At 47.8% G+C, this 8,918-nt stretch overlaps 1 pseudogene; it reads right to left on the bottom strand.

Moving 5' to 3' along the window:
* Window positions 1-571: 571 nt before the first annotated feature.
* LOC103648598 (heterogeneous nuclear ribonucleoprotein U-like protein 1) lies at window positions 572-8,441 on the bottom strand (annotated as a pseudogene).
* Between the last annotated feature and the right edge of the window lie 477 nt (window positions 8,442-8,918).

Below are 8,918 nucleotides of genomic sequence, written 5' to 3'. Positions count from 1 at the left end.
TTATAGCACTTATACACAGTTTCACTCTTTTGATCCAGAATATATACGCAATTTTATTCTTGGATCAAAAGAGTGAAAATGCGTATAAATGTTATAGCAGCTCACTGGATATTGAGTATCAATCATTCAAAACAGTTTTATCATTAGGTTGGCATAATGTTTTGTACAAGCTACTCAGATCACTGGATATTAATGCCAACCTAATGCATCTAATTGAATGATTGATCTATACTATGTTCGAGAATTCAAACCTTCACAGAGCAAAACAATCAGCCGGAAGAAAACACACTAGCGTACAAGCTCCTGTCGCAGGCACTCGTACAACACTGTTGTACAAACATAACAACAGATGAGAGGGTTCCATGCATGAGAGGGTTCAGAAAGGACAACTGGCTACTACAAAAACAAAAGCCACTTATGTCAGCAAACCACGTGAAAAAAACGGATTAGTTTTGGATGTCGTTCTTGATATTTTATGGGACTACTCACTCGTTAAAATGCAGAAATATAATCATGTTTCATTAGTTTTGTATGCAATAATTAAGACAAAATGGTGATACATTAGTTCGGACTATGAACTGCACTTAGTTGTATAGACAAATGGGTAGTTAACAGGTGCAGACAAGGCTAAAATGAACATGATTTCAACACAGTAGTTTATGCAAGTTAACAACTTCCATTCTTTATATTAATTTATATCCCTGCTACTAAGTAGCCTAATAAAATTGGTTTACGTTGGTTCAGTTTATACAAAATCACATATTTCAGTTAACCTCAACTGAAACTTGTTATTTAATTCAGACAAAATGAACTCCAAATGTCTCACTAAATAAATAGGAAAATAACACCAGATGTTTGAAAACTGTGCACCTTGATTTGCACAAGTGGCTTCAGGATCAAGTGGAGCAGCAGTCCCAGCATATGTTGAACTATACTGTAAGCACCAGAACATCAGAACATTGTTGTATAGCGTTGCATATTTACACTAATCTGATCCATGATGACATAAAACATACAAGGCACTGTTTCAAAAATAACAATAAAGGCACCATTACATGTTTTTGGTTGCCAGAGTTTCCATAGCTTGGGGTCACATTTCTTGGCAACACACGCTGCATATCATCTAGGGTTCTCTGAGCCTCATCCCTAGAAAGCTCTGTGAAGATTACCTAAAAATGTTTTTTAAGCTCAATGAGCTAAGTAATCATTTGACGCTAGTCAGAAGATGTACAATAATATCAACATTTGAGTATACCTCATCAAAAGGCTCCTTCGAATGAGGCATATCCTTCGAGAGTGGTAGGACAAAATTGGCTGAAAAAGATAATTTAAGGTAACTGGTAAGTAATGGATGTATAGATAATGGGAAAAAGGAGCTAGGCAGCGAACATGTTAAATGATAATGTGTGTATGTCCAGGTACCTGTCATTTCGTTAACTGCTTCAGCTGGTATTTCCTTTCCCATCTCATTGAAAAGCTTCGCTGCCCTGGATTTCAGTTCACTTGGAGTTGGGAACATGACCACAACAGTCTGTTGCATATGGGAGTATTTATGAACCAATCCAGTGCTACCATACAGGAAACCTATCATTTCCTTTTTCTCTTTTGCAGCTTACGTTGCGGTAGTTAGCAAATGGCCTCAACTTGCGAATGCGAGCATTCTTGTAAACATTCGTTTGATCGATAATGAAGTTGCGAGGGGTATTTGCAGCCCTAGTCAGCAGTTTGTTGAAAATCCATGTAGCACAATCCATCAGTCGTTCAAAACGCTCACCATAGTTATTCTTACGCAATAATCCTGGCACCTGCAATGATCAAGGTATTAGTTATATATTGAAAAAAAAGGTTGCAGGATTAAGGGAACTCCCTAATACAATTGCCACTAGAAGGAAACCAACCTTCATTTGCTCCAATACAAGGTTAGTTCCGAGAAGGATATAACGTTTCTCCTGATGCTCCTTGACCCATTTCTCTGCCCATGTTGACTTGCCAGAGGTCGGAAGACCGACCATCATCATGACCTCACATTTATTTTGCTCAAACGAAGGGCCAAATTCTGAATTCCTTTGAGAAAAAGCTGAGGCCCAGGGTTCATAACCATCAACAGGCAGCAGCCCATCCTCCCTACTGAACTGCATCTCCACGATAACATTCTTCAGCAGGACATGGGGAAACAGTGCGAATCCCCATCGCATCAGCCTCAGAGGAGCGTCAACCAGACCAAGCCCTTTCTCACCCGCATCAAAATGCCTCGCAATACCAAGCCATTCGCCATTTCTCGCGAACCCTATCGATGTCATGGGCTTGGAATCGAGGTCCACGGCGCAGACGACCGTGTCGCCGACGCCGAACTTGACGCCGTAGTTGACAAACCTGCGCTGGTGGGAGAACTTCCCCGTGCCCCCGAACCCGAAGCTGTGTTGGGACTCCCCGAGCGCACCTACGGGATCATCCCCTCTCGAGACCCCAATGCGGCAGAGGTGGCGCTCCCCGGAGGTCGTGGGATCCATCTCTACCGGCTGCTCAGCGACGATTCTGCACCGAAGCAGTACCGCCCGCCGCCCCTGGCGCCCACCGTCGCGCGCGCGCCGGACCAGCAGTAGGCGAAGCCGCCCTCGTGAAGCGCGCTCCCCCGGAGACCGCCCCCGCCTACATCGAAGTCTGGATGGACGCCGCGGTGAGATGTCATGCCTGACGACTGTCACGGCCGATACCTAAGCACATCCACGACGGAGGAGACAGGAGGCAGGATGTGGGTGTGTGCGTGTGTAATGTTTGAATTGATTGTAACAGAGTTGGGAGTGGACCGCGACGGCATACGTGAGTGGGTTGTGGACGAGACCGTTTGGGCGCCTATATAGGCTGTCAGGATGTAACCAAAGGACATCGAAATATGAGTAGAAGACAATTGTCTCATACCTGTTTCGTTTGCCAAGTTCTGGCGGCGATCAGAGCTCACGTCCCGGCATCTGCGCACACCGGTGGCCAGGGGCCATCACAACGACCAAGGAGACGGAGCACCTATCGCTGATGGAGCTGGGACTGGAGGCTGAAGATGGGCCGTGTGCGTTGGGTGTATTCCGTAGTGGGTATTGAGGTGTGTGGGCTGTTTGTGGGCCATCCCCATGTGAGAATAAATATGCTGTAACAGAACAGAGGAGGTTACGAAATATCTGAATAGAAACACCTACCAAATATTCTCTCGTTGTCTCTCCCGGCGACGGTGAATACTCTGCTCACGTCCCGGCGATCGCGTCGGTGGCCACGGGCTGTAACAACCTGGTATCAAAGCTCGCGCTCCTCGGAGTGGGTCAGTCGCGACGGCGCCCGTTCCAAAACCCTCGGTGCAGACCCGGTTTGTACTTGAGGCCATGGCGAACAAGGAGAAGGAAGACGGGGATCGATGGGATCGGATGATGGCGAAGATCGATCGGCTGACGGAGAAGGTCGTTGGAGTGGAGGAGGTACAACAGCAGCTGATGATGCAGTCGGAATTGGCGGCGGCCGTGGCTCAGAAGGCGGTGGAAGAGCGGGTCCATTTGGTGCAGCAATTGGAGAAAACTGGACGAGAGGTGGCCGAGATCCGACTCGAGTGGATGGCGCGGAACATGGAAGGTTCAGAATCGGTGATGGAGGAGAGAGCTCACGGGGAACCTCGACATCACGAGCCAAACGCCAATCGAAGGTATCGCGGTTATTCTCCTGTTCGCGATCGGGGAGGTGGGAATGGTGGTGGAGATGCGGGGGAGTATCCACCTGTATCTATACCGAAGTGGACCTTCCCTAGGTTTGATGGATTGGAGCCGAAGATTTGGTTGAGGAAGTGTGCTGATTATTTCGCGATGTATCGAGTCCCTGAAGCTGTCTGGGTAACATCAGCCTCACTGCATATGGAGGGGAATGCTTCACGATGGTTTCAGATTTTTAAGTTGCAGTATGGATTAGTAACGTGGGAGGAGTTTGTGGATGCTGTGATGAAGAAGTTTGGGGCGGATGAATATTCGCAGGCGATGAACAACCTGATGACGGTTTACCAGAAGGGGTCGGTGGAGGAATATTTGAAGGAGTTCGATGAGGTGAGGTATGCAACTGCGGTGCATAACCAAGGCTTGGATGAAACACTGTTTGTGGCGCATTTTATCAAGGGGTTGAAACAAGAACTGCAGGGTTCAGTTCAGTCGCATATGCCCACGACCGTGGATCGAGCTGCTAGGTTGGCACAGATACAACAGAAGATTTTAGAAAAGCAGCGACAAAAATCTCTAAAGATAGTATCTCAACCAAAATTCAATGGTCCAGTGGGAAGGACAGAAGGCAGACCACAAGCCCCAGCAATAGAGTTATCCAAGGAGAGGTTGGTCAAGGAATATAGACGACAAAATGGTTTGTGTTTCTCGTGTGGGGAGAAGTATGAACCAGGCCACCAGTCTAGATGCCCAAAAAAAATTTAGATGCAATTAAATGCTCTGACTACTGAGGAGCTGGGAATGATGTTGTCTGATGAAACACTGAGCCATATTGAGAAAGAGGAGCAAGTGGAGGAGGAGGAATTTCGGCTCTCTTTACATGCTATCAGTGGGGCTGTCTCTGACGATTGTATGGGAGTCAGGGCCCTTGTCCACAATCAGGTGATGTTGGTATTGGTGGATTCAGGAAGCTCAGCCAGTTTCATTAATAGGCTGATGGTGGACAGACTTGGTCTCGTTACATCCAAGTGTTCTCCGGCTATTGTGAAGGTAGCTAATGGTGAAATTCTCAGAAGTGACCAAATGGTGCATTCACTGGAATGGTGGGCAGATGGACACACTTTCAGGACTAACATGAGAGTCTTGGAGTTAGGGGCGTATGATGCTATTTTAGGTTATGACTGGTTGAAGCAACACAGTCCAATGCACTGTGATTGGGAGGAGAAGGTGATCAGCTTTTCAGTTGATGGCAAAGAGGTCAAATTGAAGGGGACTGAGGGACAGTGTGGAAGAGTGGTGGAGGTGTCTACTATGCAGGTGGACAAATGGTTAAAAGGAAATGATGTCTGGGCTTTGGCCTTGCTGGAAGTAACCCCCAAGTCTGAGGAACCAACTGTTGGTGTGGAGTTGCAGAATCTGTTGGATGAATTCAAAGCGATGTTTGCTATTCCCACAACTTTACCCCCTGTTCGACCATTTGATCACCACATTCCTCTGATTCCAGGGTCAGTCCCTGTGAATGCCAGGCCCTATAAATATTCACCAGCCCACAAAACCGAGATAGAAAGGCAAATTTCTGAATTACTGAAGGCAGGCCTCATAGAACATAGTGTTAGTCCTTTTGCCTCTCCAGTTTTGTTGGTTCAAAAGAAGGATGGTACGTGGCGTTTTTGTGTGGACTACCGCAAACTTAATGACATGACCATCAAGAATAGGTTTCCTATGCCGGTTGTGGAAGAAATCTTGGATGAGCTGGCAGGCACCAAATTTTTTTCTAGCTTGGACATGACTTCGGGATACCACCAAGTAAGAATGGGAGAAGGAGAGGAGTATAAAACTGCCTTTAAAACACATCATGGTCATTACCAGTTTAAGGTTATGCCCTTTGGCTTAACCAATGCACCTGCCACCTTTCAATGTGCCATGAACATGGTATTAGCTCCATATCTCAGACACTTTGTGATGGTATTCATAGATGATATCCTTGTGTACAGTCCTTCCTGGCAGTCCCATTTAGAACATCTCAGGTTGGTGTTTGAAGCAATGAAATCGCATCAGTTCTATTTAAAACAAAAGAAATGTGTTTTTGGCCGATAGGAACTGATCTATTTAGGCCATGTCATATCTGCTAAAGGGGTGGCAACAGACCCAGCCAAGACTACTGCGATGCTGCAATGGCCACAACCTAGCAATGCTACTGAGCTCAGGGGTTTTCTCGGTTTAACTGGTTATTACAGGCGCTTTGTCAAGAATTATGGCACTATTGCTAAGCCTCTTACTCAGCTGTTACAGAAGGGACAATTTGTGTGGACTGAACTGGCAACTGGGGCATTCCAAGCGCTGAAACAAGCAATGTGCACTACACCTGTGCTGGCACTACCTGATTTTCAGAAGACTTTTGTAGTTGAGACAGATGCTAGTGAGCACGGTCTAGGAGCAGTGCTGCTACAGCAAGGACGACCCTTGGCTTATTTGAGCAAGGCACTGGGAGTAAAAAACAAGCAGTTGTCCATTTATGAAAAGGAGTTTCTAGCTCTTATTATGGCTGTGGATAAGTGGCGCCATTACCTTCAGAGAAGTGAGTTTGAGATTCACACAGACCACAGAGCCTTGAGTTTCTTGGGTCAGCAGGAGTTACATTCTGAACTTCAAAGGAAGGCAATGGCTAAGATGATGGGCATGCAATTCAAGGTAGTTTATAAGCAAGGCAAAGCGAATATTGTGGCTGATGCACTTTCCAGAGTGGGACCCTTGCTGGTCATGACTTTAATTAGTGAGGTGCAGCCTCTATGGATGCAGGAAGTGCTCAATTCTTATTTCAGTGATCTGGAAGCGCAACAGTTGCTCGCCAAACTCAGTTTACATAGTCCAGATGAGGACGGCTTTCAGCTCAGTAAAGGGGTGATTAAGAAAGGTGAATTGATATGGATCGGTAACAACTCAGCTTTACGGACCAAGCTCGTGTCAGCTATGCATGACAGTGCCCTTGGTGGTCATTCTGGCGTTCAGGCGACATATCAACGCATAAAAAAGTTGTTCTATTGGAAGGGATTAAAAGGAGATGTGGAGAACTTTGTCAAGCAATGCCAGGTGTGTCAGCAGGCCAAAAGTGAAAGAATCCACCCTGCAGGGCTGCTTCAGCCTTTACCTGTTCCTGCAGGTGCCTGGCAGGATATCACACTGGACTTTATTGAGAAGTTGCCCAAATCTGAAAGTTATGATACAATTTTGGTGATTGTTGATCGCTTCACAAAATATGCTCACTTCCTGGCTTTGAAACACCCATTCACAGCTGCTCAAGTAGCTCAGCTCCTGTTAGATCATGTGATTAAGCTTCATGGGTTGCCCCAGTCCATGGTCAGTGATCGTGATAAGATTTTTACTAGTAATTTTTGGACTCATCTGTTCAAGCTTTTGGGCACCAAGTTGAATCTGAGTACGGCCTATCATCCACAAACGGATGGCCAGAGTGAAAGAGTAAACCAGTGTGTCGAAATGTATCTACGCTGTGCAGTACATGCTCAACCAAAAAAATGGAAAGCTTGGCTTCCGTTGGCAGAGTTCTGGTACAACACATCCTTTCACACTGCGTTGGGGTGTTCTCCTTTCAAAGCTTTATATGGTTATGAACCTCCTTTTCCTGCAGCACCAGTGCTCTCTGCGGATACAAACCAGGATGTGGCTCAGTTGCTTGCTGACAGGAGTGCCTTTTCTAGCATGCTGCAAGAGCATTTGGCTGCTGCCAGAAACAGGATGAAAATGCAAGCTGATCGTGCACGCACTGAGAGACAATTCCAAGTGGGGGAGATGGTTTTGCTCAGACTTCAACCGTATGTCCAGTCTTCGGCTGTGAATCGACCGTGCCCCAAGTTAGCCTTCAAATTTTTTGGGCCTTACAAGGTTTTGGAGAAGGTGGGCGAGGTCGCATATCGTTTGGAGTTACCTGCTGATGCCCAGATACACCCAGTGTTCCACGTCTCTCAATTGAAGCCTTTCACCCCTAATTATTCACCAGTGTTCTCCTCTCTTCCCCACTATGATGATTTGTCTTATCGCAGTGTCGTTCCACTAGAAGTCTTGGATCGCAGATTGGTGAAGAAAGGAAATCGTGCCATTCCTCAGGTGCTCATTCGCTGGAGTCATCTGCCTCACGATTCCACAACTTGGGAGGACTTACATGTGGTGAAGGCTCGTTTTCCTCAAGCTGTTGCTTGGGGACAAGCAACTTCTCGGGAGGGGGCAACTGTCATGCCTGACGACCAAGGAGACGGAGCACCTATCGCTGATGGAGCTGGGACTGGAGGCTGAAGATGGGCCGTGTGCGTTGGGTGTATTCCGTAGTGGGTATTGAGGCGTGTGGGCTGTTTGTGAGCCATCCCCATGTGAGAATAAATATGCTGTAACAGAACAGAGGAGGTTACGAAATATCTGAATAGAAACACCTACCAAATATTCTCTCGTTGTCTCTCCCGGCGACGGTGAATACTCTGCTCACGTCCCGGCGATCGCGTCGGTGGCCACGGGCTGTAACATGAGAACACGATTAGAGACGCGCGTAACAGAAACGGAAGCGCAGAGAAGACGTGGGAGGTCGGGTTGTCGGGTGCGTACCGAGATCGCAGAACGCTGGGTTGAGCACCACGCGCGGTGATGGCTCAGCGGCGTCCACCTCAGGTTCGGCATCGCGTCGGGGCCGCTTCGATGGTGGCTGCGCGGACTCGTCGTCGGGCGACGCCATTGGGTTTCCGAAGGGGACAAACGGCAGAGGAATTGGGGAGAAACTGTTGTACGGTTGGTTCAGCTCCTAGGCTCGCCCCCCGCTGGGGAGTTTGGGGGCTAGACTTTTTTCCGAGGGAAGGGCTGAGGATGGAGGGAAGGGCCGGAGGGGAGGGAGGCGAGCATGGCGAGCGTCCGACGCGTGCGCGGAGGAGGGCGAGGATGGCAGGGTGCGTGTAGTCAGCGTGGGGGAGCAGGGGCGGCGAGCATCATGGACGGGATAGCGACGACCGTTGATGGCAGCGACGAAAGCGCGGAGCGGAGGATGTCGGGTGGGAGGCAGAACCGTGACCGGTGTGGACGCCTACGCTCTGCTCTTAAGAAGCAATAGAGATTGTTTGCAGCACATTTCATCATGGCATCCTCGACAGAAGAAAACATGAAGGCTTTGCTCAAAGTCCTTGTTGACTGTGCCGAGGATGCCACCAAATCACTGGGTGGTTTAGTAGATCATGA

Source organism: Zea mays, chromosome 2 (genome assembly GCF_902167145.1).
Source record: "Zea mays cultivar B73 chromosome 2, Zm-B73-REFERENCE-NAM-5.0, whole genome shotgun sequence".
NCBI lineage: Eukaryota > Viridiplantae > Streptophyta > Magnoliopsida > Poales > Poaceae > Zea > Zea mays.
This window is presented reverse-complemented; position numbering and strand designations above follow the sequence as displayed.